Genomic DNA, 17,614 nt, shown 5'->3' on the forward strand with positions numbered 1-17,614 from the left:
AAAACGAGCCAAAGAGCCTTCTGATCACCAGCTACCAGAGGATCAAAAAAAGACTCTGATAGGGCCATAACTCCTGTGGCTGAGGCAGCCCATGTCCCTGCACACTTGGGGGCGTCAGGGTCCCCACGACCCCAGCAGCTGTGCCACCGTCACTGTCAACCTTCCTGAAGCAGGGCTGCTACAGGAAAAAGAAGTCTTGCATTAATGCAAAACAGGGCTTCTTCATCATGTTCAACTCTCTGTGACCCTGTCGACTGCGGCTGGCCAGGCATCTCTGTCAGTGGTGTTCTCCAGGCAAGAATACCGGAGTGGGTTGCCATACCCTTCTGCTGCTGCTGCTAAGTCACTTCAGTCCTGTCCGACTCTGTGCGACCCCATAGACGGCAGCCCACCAGGCTCCCCCAATCCTGGGATTTTCCAGGCAAGACCATACCCTTCTAGAGCACTATATTTCCTGCTGCCATAGCTGCCAACTCCCCTGACTACCTATGACCAGAACCCCTACGACCCAGGTAGCTTTACCACCTCCACACCTGGCTCTCACTGGGGAAGACCCAAGGCCTCCAGGGCAGCCTCAGGAGCAAACGCCAGTGGACGACACACAAGCAGGTGTGGAAATAAAACCACAGTTGAAACCCAGTGGTAGGGTGGCTAAGGAAGAAGACCTAAAACCTTCCCACCAGCTGTACAAGCAGCCAATTAAATCCACAAGATCAACTAGGCAGATTCTGAGTCTATGGAATATATTAAAGGACATTGAGAGCTGCCACAAAAGAAAATGCACTAGCTCTGACAGCTGTGGACATTGGAGGCAAGGACACACAGGAGTAGAACCAGATTAGAGTCTGAGCAGCCCCCACAGCAGGTCTAGAGATCAGTACCGTGTTGGAGGGCATCCTAGGGAAGTGAGGAGGACTGACTCCCAGTGAGGGAAAGCACTCTGACAGCAGAGACTCAAGAGAAACATTTATTATTCTTATTTTTTGACTTGTTTTGTAGATACTTTTGGATTTTTTCCCCCTTTTTACCCCCCATGTTGTAGTTGTCGATTTTATTGGCACTAAGGAATCCAATTAAGATTTTGAGCTTTTTTTTTTCTTGTTCCTCAGTCACATTTTTTATTGTTGTCATAAACCTCTGCCTCTATGTTGGGCTTTTGCAGTTCTTTGGAACTTCCCCCCCCTCCCCCGCCCTGCTTTTTTTTGTTTTCTCTTTTTTTAATTTTAATTTTTAAAATCTATTATTATTTTTTCTACATTTATTCCTTCATTTGCTTTTCCTACTGTTCTTTTTCCCTTTCAGTTAATCTTTAATGTATATAAATCTTCTTAATTTACCTCTATTTAACTTTGCATATCTATTTTTCTTTCCTTTCTTTCTTTTCCTCTCAACATATTTGTTAGTTTTGTTTTCTTTGCTTTATTCCCCACTTGGCACCTTGCTTTAGTTTTGTTTTCCAGTTTGTGCTTAAGTTAGTTTTGTTCTTAACTGGTAAGAATAAATTTTGATTTCCTTTTTTAACCAGATCAATCTGCTGTAATTTATTTTTGTTGGACTGTTTTCACTTTGCTCATGGGTGTGTATGCATATGTGTATATTCCATTATTTTAACTATTATTTGTCTGATCTTGTAACTGCCATTTGTTTGGGGTGCATCTTTGGTTTCTCGTTTTTGGGTATTTGTTTGACTCTCCCTTGGTGCCATAACAAACCACTTGTGGAATCTTTGTTCCTGGCCAGAGAGCAAGCCCTGAACCTTTGGAGTGGGAGCACTGACTCCAAGACCCTAGACTACCAGAGAGCTAATCCTAGAGGGTGTCAAGTAGTAAGAACTCACACAAAGGAAACCACTTGAATACAAGACCCAGCATCACCCAACCACCAGTAGCACCCTGTGCAGGACGCCTCATCTAAACAACAAACAAGACAGAAATACAAACTCGGTCATCAGCAGACAGGATTCCCGCCTCACTCAGCTTTGCCCATCAGAGGAAAAACAAACAAACAAAAACTCAGCACAAATATAACCTTATATAAAGCTCACACAAACCTATGGACCAACCTTAGGAGGGCAGAAACCTAAAGGAAGAAAGAATTCAACTTTCTTCAGGGAAAGAACTCAACTTTCCTTGAATCCTGAGAAGTGGAGACCTCAAACATAGTAACTTAAAAAAAAAAAAAAAAAAAGAAAGAAAGAAAGGAAGAAAAGGCAGAGAAATACTGCACAAATGAAGGAAGATACTAGAAACACAGAAGTCCAAACCCATGGCTGATTCATGTCAATGTATGGCAAAAACCACTACAATATTGTAAAGTAATTAGCCTCCAACTAATAAAAATAAATGGAAAAAAAAACAACAAGCAAATAAATGAAGAGGAAATAAGAAAATTACCTGAAAAGTTCAGAACAATGATAGTAAAGATGATAAAAACCTTGAAAACAAAATGGAGAAAATGCAAGAATCAGTTAACAAAGACCTAGAAGAATTAAAGAATAAGCATACAGAGACAGACAACACAATTACTGAAATTAAAAATACTCTAGAAGGAATAAATAACTGAATATCTGAAGCAGAAGAACGAATCAGTGAACTGGAAGATAAAATGGTGGAAATAACTTCTGAAGAGCAGCAGAAAGTAAAAAAGAATGAAAAGAGCTGAGAACAGTCTCAGAGACCTCTGGGAACATATCAAACACATCAATATTCGAATTATAGGGGTCCCAGAAGAAGAAGAGAAAAAGAAAGTATATGAGAAAATTTTTGAAGAGATTATAGTTGAAACTTTCCCCAACATGGAACAGGAAATAGCCAATCAAGTCCAAGAGGCATAAAGAGTCTCATACAGGATAAGCCCAAGGAGAAACATGCCAAGACACATACTAATCAAACTAACAAAGACTAAACACAAAGAAAGAATATTCAAAGCAGCAAGGGAGATGCAACAAGTAACATACAAGTGAAACCCCACACACTTAACAGCTGATCTCTTAGCAGAAACTGCAGGCCAGAAGGGAATGGCAGGATGTATATTTAAAGTACTCAAAGGGAAAAGTCTACAAGCAAGATTACTGTATTCAGCAAGGATCTCATTCAAAATTGATGGAGAAATAAAAAGTTTTTCAGACAGACAAAAATTAAGAGAATTAAATACCACCAAACCAGCTTTACAACAAATGTTAGATGGAGTTATATAGTCAAGAAATACAACAGAAGAAAAAAGATCTACAAAATCAACCCCAATTAGAAAATGGCAATAGGAACATATATATCAAAAATTACTTTAAATGTAAATGGATTAAATACTCCAACCAAAAGACACAGACTAGCTGAATGGATACAAAAACAAGACCCACATATATACTGTCTACAAGAAACCCACTTCAGACCTCAAGGCACATATAGACTGAAGGTGAGAGGATGGAAAAAATATTCCATGCAAATGGGAAGCAAAGGGAAGCTGGAGTAGCAGTCCTCATATCAGACAAAATAGACCTTAAAATAAAGGAGATTATAAGAGATAGGGAAAGACACTGCATAATGATCAAGGGATCAATCCAAGAGGAAGACATAAAAATTGTAAATATCTATGCACCCAACATAAGAGCACCTCAATACAAAAGACAAACACTAACAGACATAAAAGGAGAAATTGAGAGTAACACAATAATAATAGAGACTTTAACACCCCACTCTCACCAATGGACAGATCATCAAAACATAAAACTAATAAGGAAATACGTCTTTTTTTAAAAACACTTTTATATTTCTTTTTTTTTTTTTAATTTTTTAAAATTTATTTTTATTAGCTGGAGGCAAATTACTTTACAATATTGTAGTGGTTTTTGCCATACATTGACATGAACCAGCCATGGATTTACATGTGTTCCCCATCCTGATCCCCCCTCCCACCTCCCTCCCCATTCCATCCCTCTGGGTCTTCCCAGTGCACCAGCCCTGAGCACTTGTCTCATGCATCCAACCTGGGCTGGCAATCTGTTTCACACTTGATAATATACATGTTTCAATGCTATTCTCTCAGATCATCCCACCCTCGCCTTCTCCCACAGAGTCTAAAAGTCTATTCTATACATCTGTGTCTCTTTTTCTGTCCTGCATATAGGGTTATCATTACCATCTTTTAAAATTCCGTATATATGCATTAGTATACTGTATTGGTCTTTATCTTTCTGGCTTACTTCACTCTATATAATGGGCTCCAGTTTCATCCATCTCATTAGAACTGATTCAAATGTATTCTTTTTAATGGCTGAGTAATATTCCTTTGTGTATATGTACCAAAGTTTTCTTATCCATTCGTCTTCTGATGGGCATCTAGGTTGCTTCCATGTCCTGGCTATTATAAACAGTGCTGCGATGAACATTGGGGTGCATGTGTCTCTTTCAGATCTGGTTTCCTCGGTGTGTATGCCCAGAAGTGGGATTGCTGGGTCATATGGCAGTTCTATTTCCAGTTTTTTAAGGAATCTCCACACTGTTTTCCATAGTGGCTATGCTAGTTTGCATTCCCACCAACAGTGTAAGAGGGTTCCCTTTTCTCCACACCCTCTCCAGCATTTATTGCTTATAGACTTTTGGATAGCAGCCATTCTGACTGGCATGTAGTGGTACCTCGTTGTGGTTTTGATTTGCATTGCTCTGATAATGAGTGGTGTTGAGCATCTTTTCATGTGTTTGTTAGCCATCTGTATGTCTTCTTTGGGGAAATGTCTGTTTAGTTCTTTGGCCCATTTTTGATTGGGTCATTTATTTTTCTGGAATTGAGCTGCAAGAGTTACTTGTATATTTTTGAGATTAATCCTTTGTCTGTTTCTTCATTTGCTATTATTTTCTCCCATTCTGAAGGATGTCTTTTCACCTTGCTTATAGTTTCCTTTGTTGTGCAAAAGCTTTTAAGTTTAATTAGATCCCATTTGTTTTTTATTTTTGTTTTTCCATTTGTCTATTTTTTCTTTTATTTCCAATATTCTGGGAGGTGGGTCATAGAGGATCCTGCTGTGATTTATGTCAGAGAGTGTTTTGCCTATGTTCTCCTGTAGGAGTTTTATAGTTTCTGGTCTTGCATTTAGATCTTTAATCCATTTTGAGTTTATTTTTGTGTATGGTGTTAGAAAGTGTTCTAGTTTCATTCTTTTACAAGTGGTTGACCAGTTTTCCCAGCACCACTTGTTAAAGAGGTTGTCTTTTTTCCATTGTATATTCTTGCCTCCTTTGTCAAAAAAAAAAAAAAAAAAAAAAGGTACCCATAGGTGCATGGGTTTATCTCTGGGCTTTCTATTTTGTTCCACTGATCTATATTTCCCTCTTTGTGCCAGAACCAACTGTCTTGATGACTGTGACTTTGTAGTATAGCCAGAAGTCAGGCAGGTTGATTCCTCCAGTTCCATTCTTCTTTCTCAAGATTGCTTTGGTTATTCGAGGTTTTTTGTATTTCCATACAAATTGTGAAATTCTTTGGTCTAGTTCTGTGAAAAATACCGTTGGTAGCTTGATAGGGATTGCATTGAATCTATAGATTGCTTTGGGTAGTATACTCATTTTCACAATATCGATTCTTCCAATCCATGAACATGGTATAATTCTCTATCTATTTGTGTCCTCTTTGATTTATTTCATCAGTGTTTTATAGTTTTCTATATGTAGGTCTTTTGTTTCTTTAGGTAGATATACTCCTAAGTATTTTATTCTTTTTGTTGCAATGGTGAATGGTATTGTTTCCTTAATTTCTCTTTCTGTTTTCTCATTGTTAGTGTATAGGAATGCTAGGCATTTCTCTGTGTTAATTTTATATCCTGAAACTTTACTATATTCATTGATTAGCTCTAGTAATTTTCTGGAAGAGTCTTTAGGGTTTTCTATGTAGGGGATCATGTTGTCTGCAAACAGTGAGAGTTTGACTTCTTCTTTTCCTATCTGGATTCCTTTTTTTTTTTCTTTTCTGCTCTGATTGCTGTGGCCAACACTTCCAAAACTATGTTGAATAGTAGTGGTGAGTGTGGACACCCTTGTCTTGTTCCTGACTTTAAGGGAAATGCTTTCAATTTTTCACCATTGAGGATAATGTTTGCTGTGGGTTTGTCATGTATAGCTTTTATTATGTTGAGGTATGTTCCATTTATTCCTGCTTTCTGGAGAGTTTTTATCATAAATGGATGTTGAATTTTGTCAAAGGCTTTTTCTGCATCTATTGAGATAATTATATGGTTTTTATCTTTCAATTTGTTAATGTGGTGTATTACATTGATTGATTTGCGGATATTAAAGAATCCTTGCATTCCTGGGATTAAGCCCACTTGGTCATGATGTATGATCTTTTAATATGTTGTTTGATTCTGTTTGCTAGAATTTTGATAAGGATTTTTGCATCTATGTTCATCAGTGATATTGGCCTGTAGTTTTCTTTTTTTGTGGCATCTTTGTCTGGTTTTGGAATTAGGGTGATGGTGGCCTCACAAAATGAGTTTTGAAGTTTACCTTCTTCTGCAATTTTCTGGAAGAGTTTGAGTAAGATGGGTGTTAGCTCTTCTCTAAATTTTTGGTAGAATTCAACTGTGAAGCCATCTGGTCCTGGGCTTTTGTTTGCTGGAAGATTTCTGATTACAGTTTTGATTTCTGTGCTTGTGATGGGTTTGTTAAGATCTTCTATTTCTTCCTGGTTCAGTTTTGGAAAGATACTTTTGTAGGAATTTGTCCATTTCTTCCAAGTTGTCCATTTTATTGGCATAGAGCTGCTGATAGTCGTCTCTTATGATCCTTTGTATTTCAGTGTTGTCTGTTGTGATCGCTCCATTTACATTTCTAATTTTGTTGATTTGGTTCTTCTCCCTTTGTTTCTTGATGAGTCTGGCTAACAGTTTGTCAATTTTGTTTATTTTTTCAAAAAAACCAGCTTTTAGCTTTGTTGATTTTTGCTACGGTCTCTTTAGTTTCTTTTGCATTTATTTCTGCCCTAATTTTTAAAATTTCTTTCCTTCTACTAACCCTGGTGTTCTTCATTTCTTCCTTCTCTAGTTTCTTTAGGGGTAGAGTTAGGTTCTTTATTTGACTTTTTTCTTGTTTCTTGATGTAAGCCTGTAATGCTATCAACCTTCCCCTTAGTACTGCTTTTACAGTGTCCCATAGGTTTTGGGTTGTTGTGTTTTCATTTTCATTCATTTCTATGCATATTTTGATTTCTTTTTTGATTTCTTCTATGATTTGTTGGTTATTCATAAACATGTTATTTGGCCTCCATATGTTTGAATTTTTAATGTTTTTTTCCTGTAACTGAGATCTAATCTTACTGCATTGTGGTCAGAAAAGATGACTGGAATGTTCATTTTTAAAAAAAATTTACCAAGGCTAGATTTATGGTCCAAGGTGTGATCTATTCTGGAGAAGGTTCTGTGTGCACTTGAGAGAAAGGTGAAATTGATTGTTTTGTGGTGAAATGCCCTATAGATATCAATTAGGTCTAGCTGGTCCATTGTGTCATTTAAAGTTTGTGTTTCCTTGTTAATTTTCTGTTTAGTTGATCTATCCATAGGTGTGAGTGGGGTATTAAAGTCACCCACTATTATTGTGTTATTGTTATTCCCCTTTCATACTTGCTAGCAATTGCCTTACATATTGCGGTGCTCCTATGTTGGGTGCATATATATTTATAATTGTTATATCTTCTTCGTGGATTGCACCTTTGATCATTATGTAGTGTCCTTCTTTATCTCTTTTCACAGCCTTTATTTTAATGTCTATTTTATCAGATATGAGTATTGCTACTCCTGCTTTCTTCTGGTCTCAGTTTGCATGAAATATTTTTTCCAGCCCTTCACTTTCAGTCTGTATGTGTCCCTTGTTTTGAGGTGGTTCTCTTGTAGACAACATATATAGGGTCTTGATTTTGTATCCATTCAGCCAGTCTTTGTCTTTTGATTGGGGCATTCAACCCATTTACATTTAAGGTAGTTATTGATAAGTATGGTCCCATTGCCATTTGCTTTGTTGAGGAAACACAAGTCTTAAGTGATACATTATATGAAATGGATCTCATTGATATCTTCAGGACATTCCATCTAAACGCAGAAGAATACACCTTCTTCTCAAGTGCACATGGAATATTCTTCAGGATAGACCATACCTTAGGTCACAAATCAAACCTAAGTAAATTTAAGAAAATTGAAACTGTATCAAGCATCTTCTCCAACCACAATGCTATGAGACTAGATATCAATTATGAGAAAAAAAACTGTAATAAATACAAACACATGGAGATTAAACAATACATTTCTAAATAACCCACAGGTTACTGAAGAAATAAAAAGGGAAATAAAAAAATTTCTAGAAACAAATGACAATGAAAACACAACAACTCAAAACCTATGGGATGCAGGAAAAGCAGTTCTAAGAGGGAAGTTTATAGCAATACAATCCTACCTCAACAAACAAGAAAAACATCAACTAGACAACCTAACTTTACACCTAAAGCAACTGGAAAAAGAAGAAGAGAAAGAACCCAAAATTGCTAGAAGGAAAGAAACCATGAAGATCCAAGCAGAAATAAATGAAAAGGAAATGAAAGAAACAATAGTAAAGATTAATAAAACTAAAAGATGGTGTTTTGAGAAGATAAACAAAATTGACAAACCCTTAGCCAGACTCATTAAGAAAGAAAGAGAGAAGAATAAAAAAAAAAATTAGAAATTAAAAAGGAGAGGTTACAACAGACAGTGCAGAAATACAAAGGATTATAAGAGACTATTATGAACAACTATATGGCAATAAAATAGATAACCTGGAAGAAATGGACAGATTCTTAGAAAAGTTCAAACTTCCAACACTGAACCGGGGGGAAAAAATTATGAACAACCCAGTTACAAGCACTGACATTGAAGCTGTGAGCAAAAACCTCCCCCCAAAAAAACAAAAGCCCAGGACCTGAGAATTCTATCAAACATTTAGAGATGAGCTAATGTCTATCCTTCTAAAATTCTTTCAACAAATTGCAGAGGAAGACATCCAAACTCATTCTATGAGGCTACCATCACCCTGATACCAAAACAATATAAAGACAGCACAAAAAAAGAAAACTACAGGCCAATATCACTGATGAACATAGAGGCAAAAGTCCTCAACAAAATTTTAGCAAACATAATTTAGCACCACATCATAAAGCTCATACACCATGATCAAGTTGGGTTTATTCCAGGGATGCAAGGATTCTTCAATATATGGAAATTAATCAGTGTGATGCACCATCTAACAAATTGAAGGATTAAAAACCATATGGTCATCTCAATAGATGCAAAAAAAGCTTTTGACAAAATTCAGTGCCCATTTATAATTAATACTCTTAAAAAAATGGGCATAGAAGGAACCTACTTTAACATGCTGCTGCTGCTGCTAAGTCACTTCAGTCATGTCCAACTCTATGTGACCCCATAGACGGAAGCCCACCAGGCTCCGCAGTCCCTGGGATTCTCCAGGCAAGAACACTGGAGTGGGTTGCCATTTCCTTTTCCAATGCATGAACGTGAAAAGTGAAAGTGAATTCGCTCAGTCATGTCCAACTCTTCACGACCCCATGGACTACAGCCCACCAGGCTCCTCCGTCCATGGGATTTTCCAGGCAAGAGTACTGGAGTGGGGTGCCATTGCCTTCTCCGACTCAAGGCCATAGATGATAAGCCTACAGCAAAAATTATTCTCAATGGTGAAAAACTGAAAGCATTCCCCTTAAGATCAGGAACAAGACAAGGGTGTCCACTTTCACCATTATTATTCAATATAGTCTGAGAAGGCAATGGCACCCCACTCCAGTACTCTTGCCTGGAAAATCCCATGGATGGAGGGGCCTGGTAGGCTGCAGTCCATGGGGTCGCTAGGAGTTGGACACGACTGAGCAACTTCACTTTCACTTTTCACTTTCATGCATTGGAGAAGGAAATGGCAACCCACTCCAGTGTTCTTGCCTGGAGAATCCCAGGGACGGGGGAGCCTGGTGGGCTGCCATCTATGGGGTCACACAGAGTCGGATACGACTGAAGCAACCTAGCAGCAGCAGCAGCATTTGACGTAGTTCTGGAAGTCCTGGCTACAGCAATCAGAGAAGAAAAAGAAATAAAAGGAATCCAGATCAGAAAAGAAGTAAAGCTTTCACTGTTTGCAGATGACATGATACTGTGCATAGAAAATCCTAAAGATAGTGTCAGAAAATTACCAGAGCTAATCAGTGAATTTAGCAAAGTTGCAGGATACAAAACCAATACACAGAAATCACTTGCATTTCTATATACTAACAATGAAAAATCAGAAAGAGAAATTAAGCAATCAATCCCATTCACCATTGCAACAAAAAGAATTAAATACCTAGGAATGAAATTACCTAAGGAGACAAAAGAACTATACACAGAAAATTATATGACACTAACTTAAGAAATCAAAGATGACATAAACATATGGAGAGATATTCCATGTTCCTGGGTAGGAAGAATCAATATTGTGAAAATGATATACTACCAAATGCAACCTATAGATATAGTGCAATCCCTATAAAATGGTATTTTTCACAGAACTAGAACAAGAAATTTCACAATTCATACGAAAACACAAAAACCCTGAATAGCCAAAGCCATCTTGAGAAAGAAGAATGGAACTGGAGGAATCAACTTTGCTGACTTCAGACTATACTACAAAGTTACAGTCCTCAAGACAGTATGGTACTGGCACAAAAGCAGAAATATAAGCCAATGGACCAAGATAGAAAGCCCAGAAATAAACCCATGCACCTATGTGTGCCACCCCCTTTTTTTTTTTTTTACAAAGGAGGCAAGAATATACAATGGAGCAAAGATGGCCTCTTCAAGTGGTGCTGGGAAAAATGGACAGCTACAAGTAAAAGAATGAGATTAGAACACTTCTTAACACCATACACAAAGATAAACTCAAAATGGATTAAAGACTTAAAGTAAGATCAGAAACTATAAAACTCTTAGAGGAAAACATAGGCAGAACACTCAATGACATAAAGCAGCATCCTCTATGACCCACCTCCTAGAGTAACAGAAATGTAAACAAAAGTAAACAAGTGGGACTTGGTTAAACTTAAAAGCTTTTACATGCAAAGGAAACTATAAACAAGGTGAAAAGACAACCCTCAGAATGGGAGAAAACAAATAGCAAATGAAACAACTAACAAAGGATTAGTTTCCAAAATATACAAGCAGCTCACAGAACTCAATACCAGAAAAATAAACAGCCCAATCAAAAAGTGGGAAAAAGACCTAAACAGACATTTCTCCAAAGAAGACATAAAGATAGCCAAAAAAACACATGAAAAGATGCTCAGCATCACTCATTATGAGAGAAATGGAAATCAAAGCTATAATGAGATAACACCTCACACTGGTCAGAATGGCCATCAACAAAATGTCTACAAATAATAAATGCTAGAGAGGATGTGGAGAAAAGGGAATGCTTTTGCACTGTTGATGGGAATGTAATTGATACAGTCACTATGGAAGACATATGGAGATTCCTTAAAATGCTAGACATAAAACCACCATATGCTGGGTCATATATGGTCCAAACCACCACATGACCCAGCAATCCCACTCCTAGGCATATACAGAAAACAGCAAAATTCTGTAAAGCAATCATACTTCAATAAATAATTAACTTAATAAAAAGATAATATATATGAAGCATTGAGGCAAATCTGGTAAATAGTAGGTGCTCAATAAATTATAGTTATTTTTTTATGAAAAAGAAGAACAATGTAATGATCACTAGTTCTATATAAATAGGAATTTCTAACTGCATCTGCAAGTTGCCCAAATGAAATAAAAACGGAAATTATATGTGCACATTTGCCTTTCTATTTGCAAATATCAGTCAAAAATATTTATCAGTTTCCAACTGTTTCAAAGAACTATAGAGCATAAAATACTAGTCATTAAAAGTTATGGTTCATGTTCTCAAAAGTTTGTTAGTCTCAAAACATCTTGAAAATATTAGTTGGTAAAGCAGTATTTCAACAGGAACATAATAGAATCTATCTAAAGATTCAGCAAGTTAAAATTCTATAACTGAACATGTGTCTTCTGGGAGTCTGGGGGTGAATCATCAGGATTAATAACATTTTAATTTACACAGGAAAAATCATGGAATTCAAATGTCAGCTACAAAATCCTAAAGCCAACTTTCTATGTTGTGTATATTCCAGGGGTCTTACCAGATGGGAATCTAGATTTAATTCTCTATTCCACCTGATCAGTCATTAAAAGATAAACATGAATTTATAAAATTTTCTTTACAATCAAAATTATTTTGAGTAAAGTGTTTCAGTGTTTGTTTATTTTTTCTTTTCTTTAGGATGCACTTAAATGTCAATGACTCACTCTCAAAAGAGAAATTTGTACTTTTTCTAAATTATCCATTAGTCTCTGACCATCACATCAAAATTTTTTGCCATTTTTTTTCATCTTTTTCAAGTGTTTTCTCAAATCTCAATGAGGATTACTTTGGCTAGGCTATTTAAAGTTCTTGGCCCTCTTGATCACTTTTACTTAGCTTTCCTTTTTCTTTCCATTATTATTATATTTCAATATGTGGTATATTTTTTTATTTTTTAGATAGATTGCTTCTTATTCATCTCCCTCTGGAGAATATAAGCACCTTAACTTTGGTCTAAGCAGTGATTTTTTTTTTTTTTTTAATATAAGCATCTTGGAATTGGTCTGGGTAGCAAAAGCAAAAGTAAACCAATAGGATTGTGTCAAACTAACAAGCTTTTGCACAGCAAAGGGAACAATAAATAAGCAAGAGAATGAAAAGATAACCTATGGAATGGAGAAAGAAAATTGCAAACCATGTACCTGAAGAGAAGTTAATATCCAAAGAATGCAAGGGACTCATAGAACTCAATAGAAAACAGCAAACAAACAAAAACCCAACAGGACAAAACAAAACCCAAATCCTAAATAAACTGATTGAAAAATGGGGAAAAAAGTCTGAATAGATATTTTAAAAAAATATATAGAAATAGTCAACAGGTATATGAAAAAATGCTTGTCAAAAATCATCATGAAAATGTAAATTGCAACCACAATATCACCTCATATTTGTTAGAATGGCTTTGTCAAAAAGACAAGGAATTACAACTATTGATGAGGATGTGGAAAATAAGAAATCCTGTGCACTGTGGTTGAGAATATAAATAGGCACAACTTTTATGGAAAACAATATAGAAATCTTCAAAAAATAAACTTCTCAGCTGATACAGAAATCTCACTTTTGGTTACATATTCAAAGGAAATGAAATCAGGATCTTGGAGAGATATCTGCATTCCTGTGTTTATTGCAGCATTACTCAAAATAACCAAGATGTGAAAACAACATAAGAGTCCACAGATGAATGGAAACATATATACACAGATTGGAATATTATTCATTCTTAAGAATAGTGAACTCCTGATATTTGAGACAATGTGGATGAACCTGGAAAGCATTATGCTAAGTGAAGTAAGCCAGGCACAGAAAGCCAGACACAGATCACTGCATGATCTCACCTCTATGTGGAATTTCAAACAGCCAAAAATCGTAAAAACGGAGAGTAGAATGGAGGCTGCCATGGGCTGGAGTGGTGAGAGGGAAGTGGGGAGATGTTGCTTAAAGAGCTTCAAGTTTAATTTATTCAAGATAATCATCTTGTTCTGGAGATCTAATGTATCAATGTGACTGTGATTAACAATACTATATTGTATACAATCATCTCCCAGTGATACTCATGGGAAATTGGTTCTAAAATCCCCAGCAGATACCAAAATCTGTGGATGCTCAAGTCCTTTTTTATAAAATGGCATAGTACAGTCGATCCCTGGACAACATGGGTCTGAACGGTGCAGGCCAACATATGTCTGCATATTTTTGAATGAATATGTAGACTGGTACTACATAATCTGCAGTTGGTTGAGTCTGTGGATTGAAACCGTGGATATGGAGAACCAATGATAAAGTTATATACAAATTTTTGACTGTATATGTGTGGGGTATTTAGTATTATCTAAACTGCAAGGTCAAGGCTATGGTTTTTCCATTGGTCATGTATGGATGTGAGAGTTGGACTGTGAAGAAAGCTGAGCGCTGAAAAATTGATGCTTATGAACTATGGTGTTGGAGAAGACTCTTGAGAGTCCCTTGGACTGCAAGGAGATCCAACCAATCCAACAACCCAAAGGAGATCAGTCCTGGGTGTTCATTGGGAGGACTGATGCTGAAGCTGAAACTCCAGTACTTCGGCCACCTGATGCGAAGAGTTGACTCATTGGAAAAGACCCTGATGCTGGGAAAGATTGGGGGCAGGAGGAGAAGGGGACAACAGAGGATGAGATGGCTGGATGGCATCACTGACTTGATGGGCATGGGTTTGGGTAGACTCTGGGAGTTGGTGATGGACAGGGAGGCCTGGTGTGCTGTGATTCATGGGGTCGCAAAGAGTCGGACATGACTGAGCGACTGAACTGGACTGAACTGAACTGAGACCTCTCATTGTCCAAGGATCGACTGTATTTGCATATAACCTAAGCACATCCTCTGGTATACTTTAAATCATCTCTAGATTACTTACAATACTTTGCTGTTGTTGTTCAGTCACTCAGTTGTGTCCAACTCTTTGCAACCCCATGGACAGCAGCATGCCAGGCTTCCTTGTCCTTCACCATCTGCTGGAGCTTGCTCAAACTCATGTTCATTGAGTCAGTGATGCCATCCAACCATCTTGTCCTCTATCATCCCCTTCTTCTGCCTTCAGTCATTTTCAGCATCAGGGTTTTTCCAGTGAGTCATGTCTTCGCATCTGGAGGCCAAAGTATCAGAGCTTCAGCTTTAGCATCTGTCCTTCCAAAGAGTATTCAGGATTGATTTCCTTTAGGATTGACTGGTTTGATCTCCTTGCTGCCCAAGGGCCTCTCAAGTCTTCTCCAACATCAATTTTTCAGTGGTCAGCCTTCTTTATGGTCCAACTCTTACATCCTCACATGACTACCAGAAAAGCCAGAGTTTTGACTATATGGACATTTGTTGGCAAAATAATGATTCTGCTTTTTAATACACTGTCTACATTTGTCATAGCTTTTCTTCCAAGGAGCAAGTATATTTTGATTTCGTGGCAGCAGTCACCATCTGCAGTGATTTTGGAACCCAAGAAAATAATGCCTGTCACTGTTTCCATTGTTTCCCCATCTATTTGCCATGAAGTGATGGGACCGGATGCCATGGTCTTAGTTTTTTGAATGTTGAGTTTTAAGCCAGCTTTTTCACACTCCTCTCTCACCTTCAGCAAGAGGTTCTTTAGTTGCTCTTCACTTTCTGCCATAAGGGTGGTGTTATCTTCATATCTGAGGTTATTGATATTTTTCCTGGCAATCTTGATTCCATCTTGTGCTTCATCCAGCCTGGCATTTCTCATGATGTACTATGCATATAAGTTAAATAAGCAGGGTGAAAATATATAGCCTTGATGTATTCCTTTCCCAGTTTTGAACTAGTCTGTTCCATGTCCTAGTTTAACTGTTGCTTCTTGACCTGCATACACATTTCTCAGAAGGCGGGTAAAGTGGTCTGGTATTTGCATCTCTTGAATAATTTTTCACCATTTGTTGTGTGATCCAGACAAAGACTTTAGTGTATTCAATGAATCTGGAATTCTCTAGCTTTTTATATGATCTAATGGCTGTTGGCAATTTAATCTCTGATCTGTCTGCCTTTTCTAAATCCAGCTTGAACATCTGGTAGTTCTCAGTTCATATACTGTTGAAGCCTAGCTTGGAGAATTTTGAGCATTACTTTGCTAGCATGTGAAATGTGTGCAATTGTGCTGTAGTTTGAACATTCTTTGGCATTGCCTTTCCTTGGGGTTGGAATGAAAACTGACCTCTTCCAGTCCTGTGGCCATTACTGAGTTTTCCATATTTGCTAGCATATTGAGTGCAGCACTCTAACAGCATCATCTTTTAGGATTTTAAATAGCTCAGCTGGAATTCCATCACCTCCACTAGATATTTTTGAAGTCATGCTTCCTAAGCCCCACTTGACTCAGCACTCCCAGCTTGTCTGGTTCTAGGTGAATGATCACATCATCATGATTATGCAGGACATTAAGATCTCTTTTGTATGGTTCTTCTGTGTATTCTTGCCACCTCTTATTAATATATTCTACTTCTGTTAGGTCCATACCATTTCTGTCCTTTATTGTGCCCATCTTTGCATGAAATGTTCCCTTGATATCTCTAATTTTCTTGAAGAGATCGCTAGTGTTTCCCATTCTATTGTTTCCCTCTATTTCTTTGCATTGTCCACTTAGGAAGGCTTTCTTATCTCTCTTGCTATTATTTGGAACTCTGCATTCAGATGGGTATATGCTTCCTTTTCTGCTTTGTCTTTCACTTCTTTTCTCAGCTATTTGTAAGTCCTCCTCAGACAACCATTTTGCTTAAATGCCATGCAACTATTTGTAATACAATGTAAATAGTATGTGAATAGTTACTTGTGCACAGCAAATTGAAGTTTTTCATTTTGGAAATTTCCAGAGGTTTTTTTTTTTTTTTTAGTATTTTTTATTTGTAGTTGATTGAGTCACAGATGTGAAACCTGTGGATTTAGAGGGCTGACTATGTTTGACATTTCTTAAGATGGTGAATCTTAAGTGTTCTTTATCATACAAAAAGCAAAGAAGAAAGAAAATAATAACCAATAGAGGAGATAGATATATTAGTTAGCTTGTGATAATTATTTCACAATTTATAAATATATCAAAACATTAAATTTATACCTTAAGTATATACAATTTTTACTTGCCAAAAAAATGGAGTCTAAATCCTGGTTGAAAACCTAGTTAGTCCAGCTGAGTTTCCGCTGTGTAACCTGACAGGATGTTAACCACATAGAATGTTAGCTGAATACATCTCTGAATAGACTCCCAAGTGATAGTTTTTTTGCTAAAAATCTGATCATTTTACAGATAAGAATTTTCTAAAGACTTGGGCAATTAAAAACCAATTCCTGGGAGATAGAGTTTGGAATATTTTCTTTGTGCTCTCATGCTTTCTCACTTTTTGTGTTACTATATTGAATTCATATTTCTGCTTTACTTTTTACTTTACATTACTGCCTATTACTTTGCAGGCTCCTTGAAGAAAAAAGAAAAGTTTTTCTTTTTGTGTCTGCAGTGGTTAGCACAAATAAGTATAGATTAATATTTCTGCATATATTGCTACTTTATAGACAGTATTGATGAAAGGATTAAAATTTTGTATTGAGTAATGATTTTTCTTTAAAGCTACCAACAAGCACTTGCTGGTTAATACTGGTAAATCAGTACTTTTAAACTTTTCTAATTTTAACCCACAAGTAAGGATTTATTTGTATGTTCTGATCCAGTTCCATTGGCATATGAGATATAAAAAGTTGTATAAAAAGGCTATAGTTAGTAATACTGGACTGCATACAGGAAGCCCCCACATAGGAACCTTCAAGCTGTGAACTTTCAAAGATGCAGATGTGCATTGCTCATCCAACCTGTGGACCAGAGTTATAGTGACTTTCAAGGAATATTGTTTACA

Source organism: Cervus elaphus, chromosome 5, assembly GCF_910594005.1.
Source record: "Cervus elaphus chromosome 5, mCerEla1.1, whole genome shotgun sequence".
Taxonomy (NCBI): domain Eukaryota; kingdom Metazoa; phylum Chordata; class Mammalia; order Artiodactyla; family Cervidae; genus Cervus; species Cervus elaphus.